We start from the raw sequence: 17,383 nt of genomic DNA on the forward strand, positions 1-17,383 counted from the left end.
CTCTCGCTTGAACCCATCCGAGAGACATCACGCTTAAAACAGTGGCAGAAGATGATGGAAAAAACGCCGTTTGAGTCAAATTATGTCGTTATCAAAGACAGCTTTGGAACTCTCCTGGAGTGACATGCTTGATACCATACAAGATGTATCAGACTTCTGGGAACTTTAGACGTTAACTTTATGCCGAACTTAAATATTCCAGCGGACACAAAGTGTAATTTTAATCTGTTTTTAAATGAGCTTGTCATCCTGCTAACCCTCGCGCATCCTCACAATCAATAAACCACAAAGAAACGTGCAGTTCAATCTGCTTTCCTGTTTAATCTGGGTGAAGAGTTGTCATCTGAGCCATGGTGTTCTGAAAGAATATTTGTTTTCAAAGAAGTCAGCTCTGATATTGAGAATAGTGATAGGCACTCAATGAATATATACAAGTGTGAATTATCATGAAAATATATTTTCTATTGAAGTGGATTTGGACTAAAACTGAAATGAAAGGTAGTTTATTTTTCTCTAAAAAGAGGACTTAATACCTACTCCAAAGTCTTTGAAAAGTGGCAATTTTGGTCAATTTTCCTTTGCACACCACCACATTGGAGTTGGAAGGAAACAGTTGAGACATTCTTGCAGTGTGGACTTTTGCCTTTAATTCAAAAGGTTTAACAAAAATATTGGCATACCCATTTAGGAAATACTACAAACAATAGAAGAAACTAGCATACTTCTAAATATATGGATTAAATCATCACTTTTAACAGCTACATTTCTTGAGGCATGTCAGGAGATGGAAACATAAACACTTCCAAGCAATTGAATATGTCTTGGACATCATTTATATTGATCATTAAGAAATACAAGCAGGATGGTACTGTATGGTGAACCTGTCTAGAGTTGGCAGTTATAAAACAAGTCTCTATGCAACAAGGAGAGTAGTGAGGGAAACCACCAAGACATCCATGACACATATTAAAGAATTATAGGGCTTCTATGGCTGTTACTGGGGAAGCTGTGCAGAGCAGCTTTTGTCTGTTTTATCACCAGTTATACAGTGTCATGGTGACTCGGAACAAAGAAGAATTTTTTTTAATGAATAGATTAAATTCCAGCTACAATTTGCCAGAAGGTGCATGAGATACTCAACCCTAGGGATCTTCTGTTGTACGAAAATGCTTCACCATTGGTGATGCAACAGAAAACAAGAGCAAATAGATTTTTGACATCCACCAATTCAGATCTGGGTCACCTCCAAAATTCAGTGGAGTCTTCCATGCCCTAATATTTATCTGTGGTGCAAATTTGGTGAGAATCCGTAAAGTAGTTTTGACTTAATCCTTCAAAGTCTATATAAAGTGAAGTCTTGATCCAGAATTGAGATCTGGATCCAGATCATCACCAACATTTAATGGAGGCTTCCATGGCCTAATGTCTATCTGTGGTGCAAATTTAATCAAAATCAGTGCAGCAGTTTTGGCGTAATCTTGCTAACAGCCAGACAAATAAATAAATAAACAAACACAAATAAATAAATAAATAGTCTTGGAGGCTTCCCTCACAAGTCTCCTTGTTACGTGATCACTCGGTTTTTCAAAGCAGCCTGTTTCTGACAAATTATGCACACAGTACTATACTGTTTGTATTTCCTAAGAAATCAAATAGAAATCAAATCCAGGACATATGTAGTCTGTTGGAAGCATTAATGTAGTCATCCCATAGCTGCAAAAGTGATGATTTATAGTAATCCTCATATTTACAATAGTTTTAGTTTGTTCAGTATCTTGTTGCCTCTTAGAATGGAGGGAGTGCAAATCAACTGACTGCAATTGTTAAGGTGATGTTTTGTTAAACCCAGTAAATTCAGTCTGAAAGTCTACACAACAAGCACATCTTGGTTTGGATGTTTTATTTCGTCTCTGGTGGTGTACAGTAGCAAACTTACAAAAATGGTCACTGTCTAATACCGATGGATCTGACTGTACTTGTGCTCATGAAAATGCTGTTTACATGTGCGTTGAAATGAGATGTGGATAGAAATTAGGATGCTTTAAGAAAGCCGATTGTTGATTGTAAATGGTTTTTAAATCAGATTCACTAAAGTTAACAATAGAGATCAAAACACAGTTACAAGCATTTACACCTTCTGTAAAATCTTAGTTATAGATCTTTTTGATGTCAGAAGACGGTTTAACTTTATGACACCAAGAGGCAGAAGAGTTAGGATTTCCCTTTATAATGTCACGGGCATAAATGTTAGGGTGTTCTTGATGATATATGTTTCTTTATCACATCACAAAGCAAGAGCTAGGTTCACCTTTGCTGTCCTTATGATGTATTAGTTATGATTATATCTTTATAATGTCAAAAACACTTTTGGGACTTGACAAAAGTGAAAAAAATTTTGATAAACAAAAAAAAAAAAATCAAAAATGCATTTTGTTTGAGGTATCTTTTGACCAAATAATAGACAAAGACACCAATGAAAACTCAACTTTAGTTGTAGTTTAGGAAGTACGGTACATGTATATCATTTCCTGTCATGGCAGCCTACCACATATTCCTGTTTGGCAAGCTATTTTAACATAAACAGATTTAATTTACTAACTTTCGATATTTCGATATTCACATTTTGATATTCACAAATGTCTTTTCATGTGCCAGGATTACAATGTCCATCCATCCATTTTCTATACCCACTTACTCCAATTAAGAGTCACGGGGGGATTACAACGTGACTCTTAATAAAATCCACTCTTTAGTATTAGTCTTTAGTAATTCATTATAATTATTTTTTTGATGAATAATATAACTTTAAATATCACCAAGACATTTAGCATGTCTTAAATTACAATAAACTATATAATCATTTGGAACTAAAACTCATTTAACTGGCAATTTATTTTAGGAAAATTGCAGCATTTGAAGCTTTGCCAACAACTCTCTTTTTTAGCACCACTGCCTGTAAGCTGAACAACATAGCTGGTCTCACTACAGTCTTGTACACATTCCCTTTCACTTTTGGAAAATGGTGGGCACAGCTAACCGAAAGGTTAGCTTCGATAACCATTAATCTGCTAACTGAAAAGGTAACTTTTATACCGCTAAACTGATAAACTGCTAAAAGATTTAGCTGAAGCTACCGCTAGCGGCTAACCGCTAACTTTTAGTATTTGTCTCAGTTGCGGCCACATTGAATTACATTGTCGGCTACTGATAAGCCAGTTTCGAGTTTAACCCTTTATCTACGGCGCCCACGCCATGTTTTCCATATGCGTTTTTTTTTTTTTACCGTAACTCCGCCATAGTTTGTCCAATCCGAATAATTCAAAGTGCATTGTTAAGCTAACACCAAGTGCTTTCCAATGATATATGGTGTATTATGGTAAACATAAGCCTGTGATGTCATAACGCAGAGGAAAAACACGGATGTTTCACACTAGTGCGCCGCTGATTCTCATTACCGTAAATTCTCATGTAAGCCCTCAATCTGAAAAATTTCAACACTGACAGCAAGCCAAGAACCCGTGCTTTCCAACAGTATGCTATATGTTGCATATATTACGGTAAAGTGCATTCGGTGACTTTTGAAACAAGGGAAAAGTATGAAAAAGAGCGCAAAAGTGACAGAAAAGTACAGAGACAGACAGCAAACATAAATGTAGTAATTTTTGAGGAAAAGGCAGGGTGTTAGTGTCATTTGTGAAGGTGTGTGTGTGTTTGTGTGGGTGTGATGGCTCCATCAGCCACAAGCCACTGCCCGGTGCCAACAAGCAGTGGAAACCCACCTTGCCAGCGATCCACAAAGGAGCGGCGTTCTTGCAAGGTTTGCAAGAGGTCAACCTGCTGGATGTGCAAACTTTGTAAAATTGGCCTCTGTCTTCAGCCAGACAGAAACTGTTACAAACAGTACCACACTGACAATGGACTGATGTAGTTTAGATCTAATTTTGATTCTTGGTTAGATATTTGTATATAGTTTGACACTTTATTGTTTTATTCATATTCATGTATAATTTTGCACAAAATGAGTGATTTATTACACATTTTAATAATACAGATCATAATTTATATATTTATATATAGTTTTACACTTTGTTGTTATTCATATTGTTTGGTTCTGCACTTTAAAACTGGTTACTTTTTTGCATATTTTCACCTTGCAAAATGTTTACTTTTGCGCTGTTTCTGCGCTGTTTCTGAGTTCTAGACACACAAAATTAATTATTTTGATTGTAAACACTTACAGCTTCCTGTTAAAAATGTGAAATCCAAACTTCCTTTACATAACAATCATTTTTCACTAAAAAACTGAAAAAAATCAAGTTCGTTTTTGTGTTTTTCTCATTTTAAATGCTAAAACTTACAAATAATGTGTATAAATAGTTAATCAGGTGTAATATAATTGAAATTCAGGTACTCTTGGAAAACGGTACCAAAGCACACAAACATAGAACATTATTTCTTAATTTTATTGCTATAATAAAAAATTATAACCAATCATCCATTTATAGCCTCAGTAGGTAAAGGGTTAAGCACTGCAGGGGCTGCTGGGTAAATGCAAAGGTCAAGTTACATAAACCACACATTCCCAGGATCACAAACAAAAAACGAATGCATGAAAAATAAATAAATAAATAAGTAAAAAAACCCAAACACTGTCATTATCTTTATCAAAAGCAGTACATTGCAGTATTAGAAGTCACAGTTTATCTCTATATTATATATTTATATACCATTAATGGAGCTACGGCTCACCCGTATTGCATTCACAAACACAAAATAAATGCATGAAAAGTAAATAAAGAAAAAATAAAATTCCAAACATGGTCATCGTCTTTATAAAAAGCAGTAAATTGCAGTGTTAATAGTCACAGTTTATCTCTGTATTATATTTATAAACTATTATAGAAAACGGCTCACCCATGTTGCATTTGTAAACATGACAAAATTAATGCACAAAAAATAAATAAATAAATATACTGACTTTTGAGCTGCTTACATACCATTTTTGTCCAGTAAAAGTGAAGTTTGCTCTTTAACGTCTTGATTATTGTTCTTTACAACACTGTTTGTCCTCTTTGTTCCAGACTAATTTATATAATATGTCTGAAATTCAGTTTGCGTTTATTAAATTCCACGCAGATTAAACGTAGCAGACACGGATTATTCATTATAATTGTTTTAGCACATTTTCAGGGTATCATGCAGCAGTCTCTTATTAATGTGATGAAAAGCATAACAAAATACATTTTTGTAATATAATATTAATTTACAATTGTCATCATGTGGATTCTCTGTGTTGTTTTGACTGCAGTAACTCTCTGGCCCGCAAGGGATTATGGGATACATGAAAACACTGGATGTTGCAACATCAGCAGTGTCTTCTTATCAGCACTTGTGTGCTTTGACCTGTGAACCAAAAGTGTTAGCTAGACAGGAACTAAAATGTATGATTTTAGGGTTTACTAATGTTTTTGACCCTTAAACTTTACTCACTTTATAAGCAACAAAATGTTAGACTGAAAGTTAGCGGAACTAAATTTAGTGGAAGCTAATTAATTAGCGTTTAGCAAAACTGTGCCCACAACTGACTATTTGCAAATGTCCTTCTATCACCAGTCACTACTGCCACTTTTCCTCTTCCCACTCAAGTCTGCCTACATGTTATACCTCACCTCTCTACCACACTCTCCATTACTTTGAACACTTTACCTGAAGTATTAAAGATCATTGACCTTCACTACCTCTTCCCCGAGCAACACTATTCCACCATGCGCCACCTCGTTCATACATATGTACAGACTTTCATTCCCCTTCTCTCCAGAGCATATCTCCAGTTTTCTAGGCTTGTCTCAAACTGCTCTCTGCTCTCACTACAGCCTCACTTCACCTGCCTCCAGTGTAGTGCCTGTCTCGCCTCGTTCCTGAATTTCACATGCCAGTCTTTCTCCTCCAGCTTCCACCATGTGATCTTTGGTCCAGCTCTCACTTTTCCTATTCTTCACCCCCAAAGTCATCCTACCAACCACCAACTGAGGTTGTCTAGTTACACTGTCCCCTCACACCACCTTACAGTCTTACATTGCTTTTAGGTTGCATCTCCTACAAAGAATGTAGTCCACCAGTGTGCACCTTCCTCCACCCTTATACATCACCCTGTGCTCCTCCTTCTTTTTACACTACCACATATTCACCACAGCCATTTCCATCCTTTTTCCACAATTACCCTGACCTGCCCTTCCACATTCCTCTCCTTGATACCATATCTACTACACCACCTACAGTGCGCCTTGCTTTACCTCCCCTCCACTTGGTCGTTTTTCCATACAATATATCTACTTTTTCTCCTCTCCGTCATATCAGCCAGCTCTCTCCCTTTACCATTCAGTCTACCAACATTCAAAATCCAGACTCTCACTTCCACACGTCTAATTTTCCTCGTCTCTTGCTGCTTCTGGACAGATTCTCCACCCCATCCTCCTATCGCCCAACAGTAGCTCAATTTCTGCTGGCACCCTGCTGGACTACAGCACTGGTGATGGTCATTATTATCCTGGACCTTGACTGATCTGGGATGGAAACTCAATTTGTGATCTGCATGGTTGGTTTGGCAAATTTAACACCAGATGCCTTTACTGAAGCAACCCTACTCATTTATCCATGCTTGGAACTGGCACTCAGAATGCACTAGCTGTACACCCCCATGACTGAATTGACCAACACCATTACTATCAGATTCTTATTTAATAAATACGTGTATCTCATTCATGGTGTGGCTTCTACTCATAAAAGAAACAGTAAAATAAAATGAGACTGAGAGAGATTAATTATTGGGATTATTTGATGCATTACTCCCTGGGATTATGGCATTTGTCAATTTGATATCCACCAGGATCTAGATACCTCATCTCCTCATGCCCTGTGCATCATTTTGCCAATGGTAAATTGTGTATTTTTGGATTACATTTTTGACTTGTAAATATGATTAAAAATAACCTTTCTGTTGAAGTAACAATGCATTAAAAAAGAAAATATGTAGCATCATGACTTTCAAACATTTTCCCCTTTACACTTTGCTATCACTTTGTATATATATATATATATATATATATATATATATATATATATATAACTGTTGCAGAGGAGCAACTCGACTACAGATTCCAAGTTATTTCAGCCCAATCAGTCACTTTCTAAGGTAGAACTCAAAGTGAAGAGACCTGTGGGTAAGTCATCTTTGGAAGGTAATAAATTAAACGCAGTCAGAAATGTCCTTTAAGCTGATATGTCTGTGTGTGTAAAGGAAACCAGTGGTGGACAGTCTATGCAAAGAAAACCTGAGTGATGCTTCTATGCTTTAAAATGCTATTGACAAAGTATCTTTATAATGCAGGATCAGGAGAGCAAATTTTCTTTTCTTTTTTCTTTTTTTTTCTTTTTTGCAGATGTTTTATTAACACATACTGTGTAATAAATCAATAAATAAGGTGTTTTTTTAAATGGCTTGAGCAAAGCCATTGTCATTTTTCATACCATCTGGTTTAATTTCAGCTCCACTGTGTGCACATGTGGCTTCTGCAGTCACACAGTGCAACAATGAAATTGGTTTCCTACAGTGGCAACATGTTGTAGTGTATTCCAAAAAAGTAGTCTTTTATTACGAAGTTGCAGGAGGTTATGTGATCGCCCCTGTTCGTTTGTCTGTTTGTCTAATTCTGAACAACCTGGAGCCCACAATTTTCCATATATTCTTATGAATTTTTTACTGAAGATTCATATCCCAATAGGCAAGAAGTGATTCAGTTTTCAAGGTGATAGGTCAAAGGAAAATCTTGGAAAATTGGAAAAAATCCGTATTGTTAATACTGAACAAATTTTCAAAAAGTCATAACTCTGTCAAAAAAGATAAAATCTCTTTCATATTTGAAAGCGTTATGTAGGATGGTGTCCTTTATCAACTGACAAAGTTTGATCTGGATCTGATCGATATTACAAATTTTGTGGCCATTGAAAACCCCATTTAATGTACGAGGGTAGGCTGAAAAGTTCTAAGGGTCCCCATGAAGGAGTAATGCATTAACTGCATTATAGTGAGCCTTAGAACCTTTCAGCCTACCCTCGTATTTTTTTTACACTATATCTTAATCAAACATGCCCCAATCACTCTCATATTTGAAAGTGAGGTGCAGACTGACACTCACTGTCGTCTGTCAAAGTCTGATCTGGATTTAATACAGATTGTGGATTTTGTGGACATTTGAATTTAATATTGAAAAGCCCATTTGATGTACATTTTGCATTATATCTCAATCAAAAGTGCCTCAATCACTCTCATTTGTGACCTTGAGGTGCAAACTGGCACTCAATGAATAGACCAAGTTTGAACCGCATCTGATCCATATTGCAGATTTAGTGGATATATATATATATTTTTTTTTTTTAACATTGAAAAGCCCTTTTGATCTATATTTTGTATTACATTTTAGCTTATGAAAAGCCACTTCTAACAAGACTTTATCCTTGAAAGTTTTTCTAAGGTAAAAATTTGTGGAATTGGAAACTCATGTTGGAGGAGGTGCTCTAGTTTTTTTTTTTATACATATTTATTTTATAACATATTTTTAAAAAGATTTAATAAAAGGTTAATTGCTCTAAAATAAAAAAAAATGCACTTTTATCTCAATATGAAAACAAATCTCTATGTACAAAGAAACTCAAAATAATGGTGTTGTGTATCAGGGTGCAATTATAAGGTGTGAAACCAAAACACACATACACACACACACACAAAATCTGTAGTTTTAAGTGTGCCAAATGTGTGCTAGGGCACTGTTAAAAAAAAAAAAAAAAAAAAAAAATTCAACACTGAGTCCAAATTATATGATCATACAATACTCTTCAAATATGCTGCAAGGTGTATTTGAAGATCTGAATTTGATAATCTCCAGATACACTGCAAGGTGGATTTGGAGATTATCAAATTCAGATGCTTGTTCTTAATGTGATTATGCAAAACACAAGGTTGAAAACTTGAGGCAGAATGTGTTAATTGTGGCTCTTCAAGCCAACTGTTGAACATTTCAAGTGATCAAAGGAGGTAAATGGATAAGCATGACCTGGATGACTGAGAACATCCACAGATGTTTCAAGTCATATTATCCCAACTTTTTAATTTTGCTTTTGCTTTATACGTGTACTCATATATGGAAACCTTACAGGAATGTACCATGAATTCCTTGACCTTGAAACCGTGATTTCTACTGAGCTGTGAGTGAGGTGAACCGTTTTCTTTATAAACATCACATGATGGATACATGAACATTTTTTCCAAGGAAAAGCTGCATAATGCAACTTTTGCATGTTGCATCACCAGTCATACAACCTCATAGTGGGAAAGAGAAAAATGATCTGTAAAATGATTTTTTTCAAAACCGCTTTCAATAAATGTGTTGTTAATAATGCCAGTCAATTTAATGACTATAACCATTGCACTGTAATTTTGCATTGATGTGACATCTGTTTTTACCAGATGTCTTTGGGTATAGAAACATCTTTACACCTTCTTTGTGTTTTTTTTTTATCCTGTTTTGGATAAAATTATGGCTCAGGTCCTTTCCTGGGTTTTAGTTAGGAACTGTAGAATGCTGATAAACATCAGGAATCAGTATGTAATTAACAAACAGTTACATATACAGCAATAATACTGTTTTTTTACGTAACTACCTATGTGATCTCGGGAGTTATACTGGATGCAGAACACTGCAGGGTAATGACTCACTGGGTCATAGGACATAGAGTGGGTGTTTCATTTCTGCAGCTGAATTATAAAATTAAAAAAAGATATTTTAGCTTAATGCTGAATCATTAACTACTGGGCAGAAGAAGTATGATTTATTAGATATAATTTAGTTGTTCCTTACAGCCACACAATGGGTCATTAAAACTAGTACAATTCTTTACAACAGCAAGTGCAGCTTTACAAATTTATTGGATGAGCTGAAAATAATAAAAGATACTGTGTGTTGTACAAAAAGCAAGTTTGCTTTTCGTATGTAATATACCATAAGTATCTGCCAATGCTGGACATGTCTGGGATTGTTGCAGAGAATAATCTGCACACTGAATGGCCCATAGTCTTTTGTACAACCATTGACTGGATTGGTTTATCCAGATGGCAGCATCCCTTGGATGGAACACACTGGCCCAGTTGCTACGTCTTAAACATTGTTGATTTTATGCTCGGTGGTAACAGTAATGAACACTGTACCCATATAACTTATGTCATAACACAATGTAGCATAGTCAGCACATTTCTACAGCCTCCCACAGGGATAGAGCTCTGATATGTGATGTCAAGAATCCACAAGCTGATTATACCATATTTTCAAAATGGCCATTTTGTGTTTTGAAGTCCAATCTTAGCACAATGTGTGGACTTTTCCATCCATATTTGTTTAATCCGAGGCAAGTTCTTTATCGTCAATTCGGCAATAGAAATTCACTGTAGTTGCACCCAGGGAGCAAGTAGCCTCCATTCTATACACAAAAATTTCTACACCAGATTTATGCTGGTTTTACCACAGAATCATGCTGTGGTTATGCCACTGTATTGAAACTAAGCTTGAAGCTGTACTAACCATCAGAGATGCTGGTTTTTGAACTTTGCGCTGGTAACAGTCTGGGTGGTCTTTTTCCTGTTTTGTCTGGAGGACACAATGTCCATGATTTCCAAAAACAATTTGAAACATGGACTCATCAGACCACAGCACACTTTTCCACTTTGTTTCTGTCCATTTCAAATGAGCTCGGGCCCAGAGAAGGCGGTGGTGTTTCTGGATGTTGTTGATGTATGGCTTTCGCTTTGCATGGTAGAGTTTTAACTTGCACTTGTAGATGTAGCGACAAACTGTGTTAACTGACAGTGGTTTTCTGAAGTGTTCCTGAGCCCACGCGGTAAGATCCTTAACACAATGGTGTTGGTTTTTAATGCAGTGCCGCCTGAGGGATCGAAGGTCACGGGCATTCAATGTTGGTTTTCGGCCTTGCCGCTTACGTGTAGAAAGTAGTGATGTTAAGCTCGAGTCAGTCTGCTCGACACTGCATCAAGCTTTTTGAACCAGAAGTGTCAGTGAGCAGCGTTTCGAGCACACCCCCATCACGTGACCACTGCGAGCGAGGCCTCGTTACGTCACACCACGTGTCGAGCTTCGCATAATCTGGGCGTTTCAATACGACCCGCCAAGTATTTAAATGAGATCTGACTCGCAGCTCAAACCGTGGGTTTTGGAGAGGAGGAGATTGCTAGCAACACTGTTATTGCCAAATACCACGTGAATCGGAGCAAAGGAAAGCATTAGTTTATATTTAGGTCTAGTTTAGAGTTCATTTAGTATATACACATAGGATCTAACATAGACAGACACACACCATACACAACAGGCATTCATTCATATACAACATTTATTCACACAGTACATCAACATAGGTTATAGGTTCAACTATATATTATAGGTAGATCAGAGACTGAGCTGAGTGACTGAAGAGCTGTGATTTTGTTGACGTGAAAGGTGTGAGAAAGGTGAGTGTGTGTGTGTGAGAGAGAGTGAGTAGTGGTGAGGAAGGGACATGGAGGAACCAGTTCCAAAAAGAGCACGATCAATCGCTTGGGAGCACTTTGATCTAATAAGCCCCAAAAAGGTCAAGTGCTTGATTTGTGCTCAAGAGTTGAGGTACAGTAACAATACGTCTTCAATGACACCTGAGGTCCAAACATCCCGAGACACCAATGGCTGCTGCTTCTGTTGCTGCTCCTGGAGCAGGGATCAGACCATGTAACCTGTATTTTATTCTTTATCTAAGATTAAAACATACTCATAAACAAAAATAGCTCAGCATGTCAGACTGTATTTCCATTAAAGGCAGACAAGCTGATTTGGATGAGGCACTGGTGGACTATGTTGTGGAAGATGCACAACCGTTCAAAATAGTGGAGAGCAAAGCCTTCAGGGCTTTACTACAAAGGTTTGACCCAACATATGCCTACCTCCAGAGGAGAAGACCGGCTCAAATACTGGGCGACACGAGTCGCAGTCTATCCCAATTTACAGAGAATGGCAAAAAATATTTGTCGATGCAGCAACATCAGTGCCTTGCGAGCGGGTCTTTCCAAAGCTGGAGAGGTGGTGAGGCAGAAGAGGAGCTGATTAAAGTCCAGCACTGTTGACATTATTCTTTTTTTGAATAAAAATTGTTGAAAGTTGCACAATCACCGTCTCCTATCCCCTCTATTCTACTAATTACAGTAACATAAGCACCAGTTGCAGAAGCACGTCTTTCTCACTTTTCCCGTCACATTTTATCCACATATAGTTTGAGGAATGATAACACAAATCTACATATATACGTAGTCTACAATAAAGGCTTTCAGAACCATTATGTGTGCATCTGTACAGACTATTTATTACATTAAAAAGACACGATAATACATATGACATTTATTATTATTATTTTTTTTTTTTCAAGAACAAACCACATCATTCATGAATTACTGCAAACATTTGTCAGGGCACGCGCTCAAGGTAATTCTCAAAGCAATCCAACAGATGTCACCCTTCAAACTGTATGTCGAAGCAGTGTGTCGATTTTCATCCAGTTGTGTTGCAGTGGCTCATTGGTTCATGAGGCTTCAAAATTGCCATCACTAGTAGAACGTTTTCCAGATTCTTTGAATCTTCTGATTATATTATGGACTGTAGATGATGGAATCCCTAAATTCCTTGCAATTGAACATTGAGAAACGTCTATTTTTTCACGGTTGTTCATAAAGTGGTGATCCTCGCCCCATCTTTGCTTATGAATGGCTGAGCCTTTTGGGGATGCTCCTTTTATACCCAGTCATGACACTCACCTGTTTCCAATTAGGTGTTCTTTGAGCATTCAACTTTTTTTTCCAATATTTATTTAATTCATTTAAAAGAAAAACAGAAAAGCAGAAATGAATATATTACAAGACATTGAATGAAAAGGAGCAGAGGGAAGAACAAGTCTTATATTTTCTGCCCCTTTTTACAATACAATCTTTCAATTTTAAGCATCATTATTCAACATTATTTAACAGATTACATTTTTTGACTTTGTCACATACCACTGACTTATTTCATAATTTTAGCCATTATTTAAAAGATTACATTTTTAACAGGTTACATTTTAGACTTAAAATATTTTAGACATTATTAACAGATTACATTTTAGACTTTGTCACAACCCACTGACTTATTTCATAGTTTCATACTTACTTAATACATCTAGTTTAATACGTTTTTTAAATAATTTAAGCGACCTTGATTCTTTGATTTCTTTGTTGAGGTTGTTCCATAATTTTACACCATTCACTGCAATACTCCGTTCCTTTACTTTGGTTCTGAATCTTGGTTTTTTAAAGACTTCTATTCCTTTCAAATTATAACTACTTACTCTTTTTTCAAACATATTTTGAATGTTTATTGGTAAGGTATTTTTATTAGCTTGGTGCATTGTTTGTAATATTTTCAAATCAACTAAATCATGAAATTTAAGTACCCTATATTTAATGAATAATGGATTAGATGGATCTCTAAAACGACTATTGCTAATCATTTTTAAAGCTCTTTTCTGCAGAATAAATAATGGTTGTGTATAGGTTTTACATGTTGATCCCCAGATTTCTACACAATAAGTTAAATATGGGACAATCAATGAATTGTACAATGTTAATAAACCATAACTATTCAACCAAAATTTTACTTTATGCAAAACAGCAATGGCTTTCGCTATTTTTCCTTTTGTGTAATTTATGTGTGACTTCCATGTAAGATCTTCATCAATCATGACTCCTAGAAATTTCGTTTCTTTTACCCTTTGTATGTCCATTCCATCTATTTTTAATAACACATCATTTTTTCCACTCTGTCATTAAACAATATGAAATTTGTCTTATTAAGGTTTAGTGACAATCTGTTTATATCAAACCAATGTTTAACTTTTTCCAACTCTGTATTTATCACTTGTACTACTTCCTGTATATCTGATCCAGAGTAAAATAATGTTGTATCATCAGCAAATAATATGCTGCCAAGTACTTTAGATACATTCACAAAGTCATTGATATACAAAATAAACAGTTTGGGTCCAAGTACTGACCCTTGTGGTACTCCATAAATAATGTTACACAATTCTGATTTAGTATTATTTATCTGAACAAATTGTTTTCTATTTTCTAAGTAGCTTTTTACCCACTGATGTGCAATACCTCTAATTCCATATTGTTGTAACTTGTGAAGCAATCTTGAGTGGTCGATAACATCAAAAGCTTTTTTCAGGTAGATAAAAATACTTACAAAATAATCCTTATTATCTATTGTTGTTGATATTTTCTCTGTTAATTCCATAATTGCCATAGCTGTCGAATGTTTTGTTCTGAATCCATACTGAGCATTATTTAAAATATGATGTTTCTCAATGAATTTGTTCAACCTTGTCACAAAAACTTTTTCCATAATTTTAGAAAACTGTGGAAGCAATGACACTGCCCTGTAATTTGAAAAATTCTGTTTGTCTCCATTTTTATATAATGGGACTACCTTGGCAATTTTCATTTCGTCTGGGAAAATTCCTGTTGACAGAGACAGATTACAAATGTAAGTGAATGGTTCAATAACAGTTTCTATTATACCTTTTACAGTCATCATGTCTAAATCTTCATAGTCAGTTGATCTTTTCTTACAGTTTTTTACAATATTTCTTATTTCATCTTTTTCCACATTGTCCAGGAAAATACTATTGACCGTATTTACAAGTGTATTTAATTTATCTTCTACTATTAGTTTATTTCCCACCAGACTTGATCCCACATTTGAAAAATAATCATTAAACTCATTTGCAACTTCTTTTATGTCATATATCTCTTTATTTTCCTTGACAAAGTAATTTGGAAAAGTTGATTTCGCTCCATCACTTTTAATCACACTATTTATAATTCCCCAACTTTCCCAGTCTTTTGTTGCCCCGTCCCAACTTTTTTGAAACATGTTGCAGGCATCCATTTCAAAATGAGCAAATATTTGCACAAAAACAATACATTTATCAGTTTGAACATTAAATATCTTGTCTTTGTGGTGTATTCAATTGAATATAGGTTGAAGAGGAGTTTCAAATAATTGTATTCTGTTTTTTACATTTTACACAATTCCCCAACTTCATTGGAATTGTGGTTGTAGATAGATAGACAGATAGATAGATACACTCAACAAAAATATAAACGCAACACTTTTGGTTTTGCTCCCATTTTGTATGAGATGAACTCAAAGATCTAAAACTTTTTCCACATACACAATATCACCATTTTCCTCAAATATTGTTCACAAACCAGTCTAAATCTGTGATAGTGAGCACTTCTCCTTTGCTGAGATAATCCATCCCACCTCACAGGTGTGCCATATCAAGATGCTGATTAGACACCATGATTAGTGCACAGGTGTGCCTTAGACTGTCCACAATAAAAGGCCACTCTGAAAGGTGCAGTTTTGTTTTATTGGGGGGGATACCAGTCAGTATCTGGTGTGACCACCATTTGCCTCATGCAGTGCAACACATCTCCTTCGCATAGAGTTGATCAGGTTGTCAATTGTGGCCTGTGGAATGTTGGTCCACTCCTCTTCAACGGCTGTGCGAAGTTGCTGGATATTGGCAGGAACTGGCACACGCTGTCGTATACGCCGGTCCAGAGCATCCCAAACATGCTCAATGGGTGACATGTCCAGTGAGTATGCCGGTCATGCAAGAACTGGGACATTTTCAGCTTCCAAGAATTGTGTACAGATCCTTGCAACATGGGGCCGTGCATTATCCTGCTGCAACATGAGGTGATGTTCTTGGATGGCACAACAATGGGCCTCAGGATCTCGTCACGGTATCTCTGTGCATTCAAAATGCCATCAATAAAATGCACCTGTGTTCTTCGTCCATAACAGATGCCTGCCCATACCATAACCCCACCACCACCATGGGCCACTCGATCCACAACATTGACATCAGAAAACCGCTCACCCACACGACGCCACACACGCTGTCTGCCATCTGCCCTGAACAGTGTGAACCGGGATTCATCCGTGAAGAGAACACCTCTCCAACGTGCCAAACGCCAGCGAATGTGAGCATTTGCCCACTCAAGTCGGTTACGACGACGAACTGGAGTCAGGTCGAGACCCCGATGAGGACGACGAGCATGCAGATGAGCTTCCCTGAGACGGTTTCTGACAGTTTGTGCAGAAATTCTTTGGTTATGCAAACCGATAGTTTCAGCAGCTGTCCGAGTGGCTGGTCTCAGACGATCTTGGAGGTGAACATGCTGGATGTGGAGGTCCTGGGCTGGTGTGGTTACACGTGGTCTGCGGTTGTGAGGTTGGTTGGATGTACTGCCAAATTCTCTGAAACGCCTTTGGAGACGGCTTATGGTAGAGAAATGAACATTCAATACACGAGCAACAGCTCTGGTTGACATTCCTGCTGTCAGCATGCCAATTGCATGCTCCCTCAAATCTTGCGACATCTGTGGCATTGTGCTGTGTGATAAAACTGCACCTTTCAGAGTGGCCTTTTATTGTGGGCAGTCTAAGGCACACCTGTGCACTAATCATGGCGTCTAATCAGCATCTTGATATGGCACACCTGTGAGGTGGGATGGATTATCTCAGCAAAGGAGAAGTGCTCACTATCACAGATTTAGACTGGTTTGTGAACAATATTTGAGGGAAATGGTGATATTGTGTATGTGGAAAAAGTTTTAGATCTTTGAGTTCATCTCATACAAAATGGGAGCAAAACCAAAAGTGTTGCGTTTATATTTTTGAGTGTAGATAGATAGATAGACTAGTGCATTGACCATGGGGATCCACGAGCTCTAGATTCGGTAGTGTTTATGGAATAGCTAGCTGATGTTTTTCAAAGGTGGTAATAAATTAAGCAAAGTTTCAATAATGAGTTGGAATGGTGTGTGAAGAAGAACTCAGCCTGTTTATTTCCTGTTAATTACATAATTTTTTATGTTAATTTACTGTCTTAATGTATTTATAAATTGTTTAGGTTGTCGTTATCATATACACACTATAATTATCATTATTGTTATTATTATCAGTATTATTACTTCAATTTTGTCATTTGCTTTTCAAATGGACCACAATAGAAATAAGTGTTTCACTTTCTTATGTCATCCATGTATTTTAAAGTATTTACAATTATATCATGCACGCATGCATGCTATTAATATATAGATGATTTACCGCCCCCTGCTGGAACGGCCTGCGAGTCCAGAATGCAATTACCAACATTCATTGTTCCGCGCTGTTAGCTAAAA

This window comes from Thalassophryne amazonica, chromosome 12 (genome assembly GCF_902500255.1).
Source record: "Thalassophryne amazonica chromosome 12, fThaAma1.1, whole genome shotgun sequence".
Classification (NCBI taxonomy): Eukaryota; Metazoa; Chordata; class Actinopteri; order Batrachoidiformes; family Batrachoididae; genus Thalassophryne; species Thalassophryne amazonica.